This window comes from Squalius cephalus, assembly GCF_949319135.1.
Source record: "Squalius cephalus genome assembly, chromosome: 17".
Taxonomy (NCBI): domain Eukaryota; kingdom Metazoa; phylum Chordata; class Actinopteri; order Cypriniformes; family Leuciscidae; genus Squalius; species Squalius cephalus.
The window spans coordinates 7,516,875-7,530,437 of record NC_137138.1 but is presented as its reverse complement, the minus strand read 5'-3'; positions in this window follow the sequence as shown (position 1 = coordinate 7,530,437).

The following is a 13,563-nucleotide window of genomic DNA, read 5'->3' as shown; positions in this document are numbered from 1 at the left end:
GCTGTTAGGATTTAAATAGGCAAACGTTTAAGAGTCTATGATTGGAAGACACATGATGGCTACATATGACAAAGCCAAAATATTCTTGACCAAAAATTGATGCGCCTCTTGATGGAAATAAATGTTGTGATATTTACATCAAGTGCATACATTTTTGGTCAAGATCTTGTGTTGTCAATGCAAGAGTCCAGCTCTCTGTAAAGTCTCCTCCAGCACATCCCAAACACTTTCAATGAGTTTAAGATCTGAACTCAGAGGAGCCGATTCATGTGTGGAAATGATTCTTCATGTTCCTCCCAACCATTCTTTCACAGTTTGAGCCTGATGAATCTTGACATTGTCATCCTGGAATATGGCCATAATGTATCTTCCTACATGGATGTTTAAGAAATGAAAAGCTACACACTCCATCAATTAGGGTTAGAAACTGTTGCCAAACATAACATGCTAGAAACATATTAATCACAGCAATAATGATCCAATCATAGACTCTTAAGCATTTGCCTATCCAAACAGCCGGGCAGTGTATAACAGTAATTATCAGGCGACATAATGGTAAACGTTCTTTGAAGAAAACAACTGAGGCAGCAAAGTTACAGGGAACACTTTAACTTTTCACTTTGTTCAGTGAACATATCCAGTGGCATTAGCGTTGCTCATTAAAACACATATAGCCAGTTAAGCTAAAGTTTTCAACTTTCAGTCCCTACAGATCCCTCTGACCTCAGCAATTGTTTGTTTACAGTTGACATGAAGACTGCAGGTTTATGTGCGGCATCATTAGCTTATTAAAGGTCATGGTCTGTATAGTTGAACATTGAGGAGGGAAACCACTATGAATCGCAGTGTTTCAGTTAGCACACGCTTGAAGGGACAGTCAAAATACACTTTTCTTTCCATTCATATGCATGCAAATGCGAGAGACTGGGAATTTAAGCTCATTTGAAGAAGTTTCACATTTCGTGAAGATTGATAAGCTATGTCACAGTATGTCAGCTTAGTCACCATGAAATCAAAATTGACATTTTTTAATGGAATATTGCAGTATTTATTATAAATTATTTATCCGTGTACATCTTTATTTTAAATCGTGTTTACTGGCGCAAGGGAGGGACAACCTATGGAAGCTTGTTTCTGCCACAGAATAAAAAATAAAAAGGGTAATTGCGACTTTTTAATCTCACAATTCTGCCTTTTTTTTCTCACAATTGCGAGTTTGCATCTCACAATTCTTTTTATCTCAGAATTGCATGATATAAAGTCGCAATTGCGAGTTATAAAGTCAAAATTGCATGATATAAAGTCGCAATTGTGTTATAAAGTCAGAATTGCGTGATATAATGTCGAAATTGTGTTATAAAGTCAGAATTGCGTCATATAAAGTCGCAATTACATGTTAAATATACATGTTAATATGTAAGAATTTTGTAAATATCCAAAAATCACTTGCACGGTGTGATATATTTGCTGCAGTTGTGTACTTACAATAGCCCAAAAGTTCCCAAAGATTTTTAATTTCAGAGAAATTCCAATTTTAAATAATGGCTCGTCCATGTTCACTTGTCGCCTGTCAATGGCGTAATATCCGCGTTATCCCTGGTTTCCACTCGTACTGCATAGTAACCATGGCGACAGACGTGGACAACTGCGTTAGCCTACGTCTAGCGGCACGCTCACGCTGTTGTTGTTTCGTTCAAACCCTATATGGTTCACACATTATGGACCATGGCAAGCAGACTTTGGGACAAAAGGAGAACTAAAACGAGGATCAATATCAGCGTGGCGTTTTCGAGATGCCGACAGCTTCACGTCCGTGACAAACTTCGACTTGACAGAGACAAATGTAGAGGTGAGCAAATGTACATAAAACTATCAATGTTAAATAGCTCAACATGATGAAATGTTAGAATATGATCAGTATGTTATTTTAATGTTGATCTAGCTGCTAGTCTCATACTGACAAACTAACACACAGAATAACATTATAACTTTCAACACACTCAAATGCAGTTTAGTGTGATAGTTTAGACCAAGTGAAACAGCGCTGCGTTACCTCAAGTTTAATTTGTCTAATAAACTGGCCTGTGTGAGTATTAATTCAGCACTTGCAGGTTAGTTCGGTAGAATTAAATGTCCTTATTCCTTTATATCCGCGGGACTCACGTGTGGCGTTGATATATGTCTCATAGCAGTCGCAACCTGCTACATACCACAGTCATGTTAAAAATATCAATTCATTCATCCATAAACATTATTAGATCCTTCGGCATGACGACAAGTTCCATAATTCCACGTAGGCTATGCGTCATCAACCTACGCCTTTGTTATTGTAAGAGGTTATTTTTTATGAAAAAAACAAAAAACATATTGTAGCTTTAAAGTCAGAATTGTGCGATATAAACTTTCATTTTTCTCAGAATTTCATTTTTGTATCTCGCAATTCTGATTTTATAATATGCAATTGGGAGATGTAAAGTCAGATTTGCAACAACAACAACAACAACAAAAAAGTCAGAGTTGCAGTTTCACAATTGTGAGTTTAAATCTCGAAATTCTGACTTTTATAACACGTAATTGCAACTTTATATCACGCAATTCTGAGAAATAAATTCAGAATTGCGAGATGTAAACTCGCAATTGTGAGATAAAAAGTCGTAATTATCTTTAAAATGTTTTATTCTGAGGCAGAAACAAGCTTCCACAACAACCTGTCACTCATAAGACATCGACCAATATCTCAACGAATCAATTCCTGATGGACAAAATCAAGTGCAAGTCCCGCCATATATTTTTTCTTGTTCGAGAAGGCAAGCGTTTCACTCGGGTATAGGCCTGTCTCACATTAGGGAAGAAAAGACTATCTCAACTTTGCCAATCTGCCATAAAACACAGAAGAAGAAGAAGAAGAAGAAGACTATCGCAACTTCTGTTTCAATCCTTTAACTAGATAAAAAACACAAACTTTAAAACTGCAGGTTTTCACGCTAATCTCGTCTCCTCAACGCACGCGACGCACAAACTTTCTCTGAGCGCCGCCATTTCATTTCTCCTGACAGACTGCAGGAGGCTGTAACTGGATTATCACACAACAAAAACTGCATGTAAGTCAATAATTTAGTCGTCACCTGCGTCTGGGACACAGGCAAACACCTGCATATTGATTGTCTGTCATCACGGGGTTTAATAATAAATGTCTCCCTCAGTCTTGCATTTGTCATTCAGGCTAATAGAAACTCAAGTCCAATAACAGACTCACTCAATAAACATCTCTATGCCTATATGACAGATGTGTTTGTGTATTGTAATATTGAGCTGAATTATATTTGCCTGAGTTTTATTACAAAGTCTCTCTGTACACAAACACATAAAAATACATTAAGTATATCAGTCAAAAGTTTGAACACAGCCTAATTTTTTTCCTGGACGTTTTACAACAATAACAGTCACTTTCTGAATACAAAAATATAACAAAATATAACAAATGGAATTATGGGGATTATATATAGTGCCCATAAACATTTTTTCTATTTATTTAATAACTTATTAATTAATTTATTAAATCAATCTATCAATTAAAAATTGTCTTAGGCCTATATTTGAGATTTAAATTAAAATAGCTTGTTATGTAAATAAATTCTTATAGGCACACTTTATATATTTCTACAGAATTAATTTCAAGCATTTAATAAACCTTCAGATCAAAAGGTTTTAGAATGAGAAACAAATTCAGTCAAATGTGTCCAAAATGGTGTTGTTTTCTTTCTCTTTATATTAACAATTATGCATTTGGCATACACTTTTATCCAAAGCGACTTGCATTGCATGGTACATATTTACATTGTTATCAGTTCTTGCTTTCCCTGGGAATCAAACCCATGACCTTGGCGTTGAAAGCTCCAACACTACTGTTTGAGCTACAGGAAAGACATCAACTTATGATCAGCCTTTTCATTTTTTCCCCAAGCTGTCATATCAAATGTGGATTTGCTTGTATCGTTCTTTAGTACAGCTAAAGGCTGGACACCCCTGCTCTCGGCTGTCAGATCAACACTGATAATTAATATCAGTGTGTCATAGCTGCGAACTCAGACACCTCTGGTAGTGTGTGTGTGTGTGTGTGTGTGTGTGTGTGTGTGTGGGCGAGCTATACTTCAGAGATTAATTTGTACCCAGAAGTAAACTCAGTTTGACATAAACACTTTGGGGACATGCAGAAGACATGCTCTCTTAATTGGAAAAATTATCCATAGATTTTATATGTATATATATAGGCCAATAATATATGCGCACCATCAGGCCGTAAACAGCAAAAATGTAACAAAATGTTTGAAACCAACATGCAAAAATCACTGCATTTTCTTTTTCTCTTTTTACTGAAACATTCCCATGACGTGACAACTAGCCCCGGTCTCCCCTAAATGTATAGCAACACCTCAGCTGTCAGTCATAATATTAACGTGACCGTTTGTATAGCAGCATTATCAGTAGTGGTAAAACAAGGAAATGGGTGAGCATGGAAGTGGTGGTCACATTGCTCACAGATGATGGTTGTGTTCACCCGCACCGCTGCTGTTTTGTGGGAGTTCTGGCAGGAACGCAGCGTCCTGATAGTCTGCTAAAGAGATACTTTCCGTCTGAATTGGCTGAAATTACACCGCATTGGTCTATCTCTCCTTCCCTTATTACTGCCGTCCTCATTAGGTACAGAATGAGATCTCTCTCTCATGCACACAGGCTCTCACAAATGGGATGTCAGAGTATATTTCTCTTTCCATTCATCTCATCTTCAACCTCACTTGCTACCAGCTACAACCTTATTCTCTCTGCCTCTGATGCGGCTCCATACGCTGTATGTCGGCCTGGTTTCCTCTTTGAGCTCAATGTTCTCAGGGTTTAAGCGTCATTTAGAGTTTTATTTGAATATATTTAAAAATGTAATTTTTTCCTGTGATCAAAGCTGAATTTTCAGCATCAATCTTCAGAGTCACATGATCCTTCAGAAGTCATTCTAATATGCTGATTTGCTGCTCAGTTGTTATCAATTATTATTGGTGCTCATTTATTAATAATGGTTCTTGTTATGTTGAAGACTAGGAAATATAAATATTCTGTAACATTATAAATGTATTTACTGCCACTTTTGCAGCAAAGACATTTATAATGTTTCAAAAGATTTCCAAGTTTTCAGCATTGATAATAATACAAACCATTATTAAAACTTTTGACTGGTAGTGTATACCCCTTTAAAGACCCATTTTTTTAAATAATAAGCGGTATTACTATCATTTAGAAGAGTTAGACAATTAAAACTAGGTCTGTGGCTGTGGCCCTTGTTGTTTATCATTGACTTGATACTTCTGAGCAAGTTAGATTCAAGTGGATATGTAATAAACAAAAACCTGCTATAAATGTGGTTGATGCTAGTCTGGATATCACCAGACCAAGCTCAATCTTTTAAGATTGAACTTTAGTCTGGGGAGTCTGCTCTGTATTTTCGACTGCACAAGAGGCGTGATCAATGACGGTTCAAATCAGTTCAAATGACTCTGTATGCAATTGGATAGTCCTTCAACCAATCAGACCAACGATCCGGGTGACTTTGCAGCGAAAACTCCAGGCAGGAAATGTGTCAACAAACATGTTGGTTTGGAGCATTGATCAGCGGTTTGCAGAAGCAGCAATGGCATCGAGTGATTTTTGAAGGTTGTGCCAAAAACAAACAAACATGTGTTACACTTTTAGGAATGAAGCGATGTCACTTCCTGGGGCAACACATTTATTTATCTGTATAAAACACATAGAAAAACACTGTTCAAACAAGGAGCACATTTCTCTGCACTTGCGCGCTTCATCTCGTGCTGAATACTACTTCTATGCTCTTATTGTGTGATACATTAACAAATTATCATAAACAATCACACGTCTAATTGTGCAAATGTATAAGCTGGTACGTAACACTAGGCGCATTACTCTTTATACAATACTCAATTCTCAAGAAATATATGCTCTAAATACATAAACATATTAACATAGATCTAAACATGTGCCGTGCCTGCTATAAAACGACATAAAAGGAAAGGTCTGACGAATACCATCATTAAAGTATTACAAACTCTCTTTTTAAAATGAATACAAGTGAATCATTAAACATAACCATGAAAATAGCATTTGGAATTAGTAAACAGTAGATATTCAGATCTCAGTAATAGTTAGTCTACATTCACATTACTCTAGCATTGATAACTGCACACATATTTTAATACTCTTTCATATCACTGTTTAAATTATCTTTTAATCCGTTTTTACTCCATGAAATATGCTAATGAACTGACTATATCATGAACTATGTTTCAACCGTTTAACAGTTACTGTGTTCTCACTATAAACTCACAAAATGATTAATAAAAGTGTTTTACCTCTGAATCTGACTGGAGTTCTTATTTAACAGTACTGAAATCGTTTTTTACATGTAATGGCTGACAAAGTAATGCTACATGAGGGTAACAGGTCTATGCACGTGGGCTAAGAACAGACACGTGTGCCTCGTTAACTCAGACTGCCCAGACACGTCACTACACACGACTTAATAATGTTCGTACACATCTATTTGGTTAATTATCCCTCGTCACGCACTCACATCTCGAGTATATATCTTTTTAGGCCTTTATTCCTCTGTTTTGCTCACATTAAAAGTTACTAATTTTCCTCTTGAGTTGTTAACACTATCGTCCGCCATTTCACGCACGACACTTGTAATCACAGTAAAAACAACTTTTCTTCACGTCTCAGGCACAAACTACAGCTCTATAAGAATACAATACTGTTATGAATTTACTAGTATAAAGATTATTGTCAGCTTACCTGTATAAAACACATAGAAAAACACTGTTCAAACAAGGAGCACATTTCTCTGCACTTGCGCGCTTCATCTCGTGCTGAATACTACTTCTATGCTGCTAGCTAGTCAGCCACTCATGCGCCGTGCAACTCCCGAGTGCCCCCTGCTGACGACTCCGGTTTCACCAAATTGAACACAATGCAATAAAGTAATACAAGTAACTAACAATAACTTTAACAGTTCGAAATTTAAAGGGGGGTGCACTGATATCTGTCCCGTTTTACGTCCCGTTTTACATTCTTAGTGCTACACTCTCCCCCACAAAATTAAATGTCTCCTGACATTTCCGGGAACAAATGAACATTTCTTTAGAACACCTCAGCCATCCAAGGCCTCCAGTAACCCTTAATCTGTGTTACCTGACTCTCTGTTACCTTACAGTCTCTTTTTACCAAGGACGGTTGACCTAATGTATCATAACTCAGTACAACAGGCTGATGTCTCAGTCTCTGGGGTCGCGGTCCTACCGCCTGTCGCTCTCCTAGCGTCCGAACCAGCGGGTCGGCCTCTGATTCAACATTCTCAGACCTGTCAGAACTCACATCAGGTCTCTGAGATTGTAGTGGCACATCCTCTTCGCTTTGTAGTGGCACATCCTCTTCGCTATGTAGTGGCACATCCTCTTCGCTTTGTAGTGGCTCATCGTCTTTGTGACGTTGAGGACTCTGCTGAGGCTGGAAAGGCTCTGCTAGAGGATTCAGTGAACCCTGTCTTTGCCGTCTCCCTCGGCCAGGTCTGAGATGCCACTGGTAGTTGCCACTGTATTCGTCACTGGAGGTGTCACTCTGCTCTAGCTGTTGCAGAGGCTGTCGTTCTGGCTTGGTTCTTTCCTTCGGAAAACTCTGGGAGTCCTTCTGTGGCTGACGAATCTCTGCTGGTGGCTGGTCAAGGGGAAGGAAATCACAGGGCAGCAGAAGATTTCTGTGAACCACTCTGTCTCTTCCTTTACCATTTTCTGGACTGATCTCATAAACTGGGCTGCCATCGGCTTTTCTCTCCTTCACCTTGTACACTTGGCCCTCCCAATAGGACTGGATCTTTCCAGGACCCCCTCTGGGAGTGAGGTTTCTGAGGAGAACCCTGTCGCCGGGGTGAAGGTCTCTCCCCTGGACTTTTCTGTCGTAGAGGACTTTTCCCCGAACCGCCCCCTTGACAGCTGTTTTTGCCGCAATCTGGTATGCCTCTTGCATTCTCGTCTTCCAATGACTCACGTAGTCATCATAGGTGTCATGGGCCTCATCTTTTCCCAGATTGAATAAAAGATCAATAGGCAGGCGAGGAGAACGCCCAAAGGTAAGGTAATAAGGCGCGTAACCCGTTGCCTCATTCTTTGTGCAGTTGTACGCGTGGACAACTTTCGCGAGGGACTCCTTCCAATCCTCCTTCTCCTCGTCATCCAAGGTACGCAGCATGGACAACAGGGTACGGTTAAACCTTTCCACCTGCCCGTTACCCTGGGGGTGATATGGTGTTGTGTGTGAGCCCTGGATGCCAGAGAGTTTTTTCAAGCTAGCCATCAGTCTGTTCTCAAACTCTTTGCCCATGTCATGATGTAGTCTGCTTGGGAACCCGAACTTGAGTGCAAAGTCGTTGAAAATCTTGTCAGCTACTGTTTTGGACGATTTATTCCTTGTCGCGTAGGCCTGCGCAAACCTCGTAAAATGGTCCATGACCACTAATATATACTCATAGCCATGCTTGCATTTCTCCAAATGCAGGAAGTCTATGGAGACGAGCTGGAAGGGATAAGTGGTCTGGATGGACACCAGAGGTGCACGGGTCTGCTTACTCGGCTTCTTCTTCTTGAGACATTCGCACACATTACTGACAAAATGTTCAACATCCTTGCTCATCTGTGGCCAGTAGAACCGTTCTCGAATCAGGTCAAGCGTCCTTTCGACCCCCAAGTGACCCATGTCCTGGTGTAGTTCTTTGAAGACCAGCGGATGATAAGCTTTGGGGAGCAGCAGTTGTTCTCGACGGGAAGTTCTGTGGCGCAAGACACCATCTGGACCAACTTGAACCTTGAGCCATTGTTTCAGCAGTATGGCCACTGCAGGGTTCTCTGCTTTCACTTCAGTTCTACTCGGCCTCCTGCTCTGTGACTTGTACCAGAGGACTCTCGACAGGATTTCATCCTCCTCCTGTGCTTTGCGGATTTGATCTGCGGTGAGAGGTTGGCTGGTTCCACTGTCCTTCACCATGCTCAAAGCACTGACCTGAATCAACCCAACACCCCGGCAAGGGTTTGTCTTTTCCGCTGTGACTCTCTCCATAGACGCACTGATGACATCTTGACTGGCCTCAGCCGTACAGCAACGCATGTAGTCCTCAATATCCAAGGGCATCCGTGACAACCCATCTGCATCGGAGTTGTTCTTGCCTGGGCGGTACCGGATGGTAAAGTTATAATCGGCCAACTCCGCCACCCATCTGTGTCCTGTTGCGTTGAGTTTTGCGGTGGTGAGTACGTATGTTAGTGGGTTATTATCTGTATATACCACAAACGATGGGGCATGGTAAAGATAATCCCGGAAACGTTCGCAGATGGCCCACTTCAACGCTAAAAACTCTAGCTTTCCAGAGTGCAGATGGTACCTCTTCTCTGCTGGACTCAGGGTGCGGGAGCCATAGGCGATCACTCTCATCTTCCCCTGCTGTCTCTGGTATAACACCGCGCCCAGGCCAACTTGGGATGCGTCACAATGTAATACGAATGCCTGGGTGAAATCCGGATATCCAAGGACAGGGGGCTTCGTGAGTGCATCTATTAACTGGTTCAACACTTCCTGGTGAGAGTTGGTCCACTGTACAGGTGTCTGCGATGGTAAGTGACCCTTGTTTTTCTTTCCTGTTTTACGGGGCTTCTTCACAGTCGGGTCTGGAGTGCACTTCTCGGGGTTGGAGACAGTGAGTAAGTTATACAGCGGGTGGGCCACACGGGAGAAATTGGGGATGAAGGGTCTGTAGTAGGAGAGGAACCCAAGGATCTGGCGCACATCACCCACTGTGGCAGGGGTCTTCTCTTTTAACGCCTGCACCGGAGCCATCTCTGCAGGGTCCATTGTATAACCCTCTCCTGTCACCAACTTGCCAAGAAACCTTACACTCGATCTAAACAGCTCACATTTCTTTGGGGTCAGCTTCACACCATGTTCCTTGTAACGCTGGAGAACAAGACGGATGTGCTCCAAGTGCTCCTTGAAGCTCCTACTGTGTACCAGGTTGTCATCAAGGTACGGGAGGCAAATTGTGTCTCTCAGGTCTGCCAAACAGTGCTCCATACTCCTCTGAAACTCTGCGGGTGCCGAGCTCAGGCCAAAGGGTATGCGCACCCATTCATAAAGCCCCCAGGGTGTGATGAAAGCTGTGAGAGGGCGGCTCTCCTCATCCAGATAACCCTGGTGGTACGCTTTACCCTGGTCTAAGACCGAGAACCATGAGCTCCCACCCAAAGCATCCAACATATCCTGAATCCTCGGTATCGGATGGCGGTCGGGGACTGACTTACGGTTGAGTTCTCTGAAGTCAACACAGAGACGAAGACTGCCGTCTTTCTTGCGGACACACACCACCGGCGACGAATAAGGGGATCGAGAGTGTGTGATCCACCCTCTTCTCAGTAGATCCTGCAAGTACTCCTTAACCTCATTGTGAAGAGGCTTTGGAACGGACATGTAGGTCTTTTGGACAGGGCTGGTATCTTGGAGGGTTATATGCATCTTGAGGGATGGTATACAGCCCACATCATCACTGTCAAAGGAAAAGGCTTCACATTCCTCCCTCAACACCCTCCTTACCGCCTCCTGCTGTCCTTCTGGGAGATGACAGAGATCTACAGGGGGGTCCCATGACATTGGTCTTCCTGCCTGCTTGTTATCTGGCTGAGTTCTACTTGCTTCGCTAGACTTTGTCTCTTCGTTGTCCTTCATTATGGCTGTCGTCTCATTCTCTGTTGTTCGCACAGGTGCTGTGTATACGGTCTTGATGGGCTCCAGGTGACCAATCACTCTGTGACGGTCGAGATAGATGGTGCGATCCGTAGTGTTGGACATGGAGATGGGTATGTATGGCACTCTTTTTTCTGGGATCTGCACCAGTACATCATTGTATATCACGCCTTCTGGTGGAGGATTAAGCATGTCAGGTGAAAAGAACATCTGTTGGCCTTGGGCTCGTGAACTTACATGCGCTCTTATATAGACAGTGGTGACTTGTTTTGCTGGTATGGGTACTCTTTTTCCGCCAGTACGAACTACTCCAGTCTCTGAATAAGCATTCTGCATCAACTTCACCACACGATGAGCAGTCTTCACTGTTATCGCAAAAGCTTTACTCACTTTGTGTGCAAGCTGCTTCCTTTCACCTTCAGTGTCTTCCTCTTTCCTGTTGAGGATGGCCTCAATGACGTTGTAACCGATAATGGGGTCACTAGCAACTGCTGGGTCACTTGACACTAGTACTGGCACTTGTAAATCATTTGTCTTGGTGTGGTCACTGCCTAGCCTGAAACTGACTTCAATCCAGCCGATATATGGAATGGGTGTGTCATTAGCAGCAAAGACTGTCAGTGTCTCTTCCCCCAATAACTCTGAGATGGGTTTGACAACAGTGTGGGGTAGGTGGTTCAGTCGCCAGAGGTCATTCACAATGCTGGATTGTGCTCCCGTGTCCCACAGGGCTCTAACTGGGCAATTGTCCATAATGCAATCCACAATGCATCGGCTACCCACAAGACTTACTAACTGTGGCTGGTATCGAGGTGGTATATAGTTAACTACACTTACAGCTGATGAGGCTCCAGCTGCTCTCTTTTCAAAGGCTGCTGTAGGTTGAATGACTGAGCTGGGTGGTGGCCGCTCATTTTGGGGCGCTGTTTCTTGGACTACTGCTGGCCCCATCTCAGTAGTCCCTGCCCGTTTCCCGACGATGCTCTGCATCCGCGAGAGAAGTGGCCTTCCTGCCCACATTTGAAACAGTGCAAACAGCTCTCACCTGTTCTCTCATCCCTGCATTTCTTGCAGCCTTTCGCTCTCTGCTTCTGTTCAGGAGGGCGGGGACTTGCCTCCATTACAGCCCGAAACATCTGCTGCATTTCCTTGCGAAGCTCTTCCATCATCAGCTGCGCGTTTATGCTGTCAGGCTTAGTCTCATTCCGCTTTACTGTTTTAATTGACGCTGTTGAGTCGGACTCCATGTGCTTAGAGGGGCTTTGGCCAGCTGTGGATTTTACCTGAGAGTCTGCTTGAAGCTCTTGTACTTTGGGAGTTTTACCAGCAGTGGATCTTTTTCGTTTCTCCTGTCTCTCACTTTCGACTTTGGCCGCCTCATCCACTTGCTGTATCAGTTCCTCATCTGTTATGCTCACATCGCTGAGGTGGGGTAGAATTTGGAACTTTACAGAATCGCTCAACAGTCCAGTTTCGATCGAGCGGAGGAACTTGCGCTGAATGACAGCTCTGCTGTACTGCTCATCGGTGTCTTCGTTCGCGGCTTTCCATAACAGTTTCTCTTTCAGCTCGATCGCACGGAATACAAAGTTCAGGGCAGTCTCTTTGGGCTCTTGGGAGATGTTAAGAAGCTGGTGGTAAAGCTCTGTCGAACTGTCTACTCGATAGTGGCCCTTTAGGATGGTGAGGAGTGCACTGAGCGTCAGCCCACGCTTGATCTCTAACATGTCTCTCAACGGCAGTCCTGGACTGACAGCCCTGATTACAGCCTCAACCACTTCAGTCTGTGTGTGCCCCTTTTGTATTCCCAGCTCAATCTGGCGGACTAAACTGAGATACGACAATTTGTCCCTCTGACCACTCTCTCCAATTTGCCCACAAATTTTAAACTCCCTTCGCATCGTTACCTCCGGCAATGGGCTAACTGGCTCTAGCCGGCTCTTGAATGGTGAATCAGTCTTTAAAAGAGAGGTGTGTGGTGAGAAATCTTTTTTTAGTTCTTCTTTTCTAGCTGGCTTCTCTGTTGGGAACACTTTATCTGACTGACTACGCCCCCTACTTTGTCTTTCAATGAATGATAATAAATCAACACAGTACTGTTCACCCTCATCACCATCTAGTTTCTCCTCAAGCTCATCCAATTGACACTCGGCCATCCTGATGAGCGCCCTCCGTGTCCTGCTGCGGGACTCTCCACTGTCCAGGCTATCACATTTCAGGTACCTGCAGACGTCAACGAGAGACTCTTCCCCTAGCTGCCACAGAGCTGCACTCACTTTATCACGTACGTTCTGACTGGCGTCCATTATGTTCAAGGTTCGACTCGTTGGGAAGGAGGGGGTTAATGGTGCTGGTCACTCTGTCGCCTCCTCCTGGCTGGCTCGCCAAAATATGTTACACTTTTAGGAATGAAGCGATGTCACTTCCTGGGGCAACACATTTATTTATCTGTATAAAACACATAGAAAAACACTGTTCAAACAAGGAGCACATTTCTCTGCACTTGCGCGCTTCATCTCGTGCTGAATACTACTTCTATGCTCTTATTGTGTGATACATTAACAAATTATCATAAACAATCACACGTCTAATTGTGCAAATGTATAAGCTGGTACGTAACACTAGGCGCATTACTCTTTATACAATACTCAATTCTCAAGAAATATATGCTCTAAATACATAAACATATTAACATAGATCTAAACATGTGCCGTG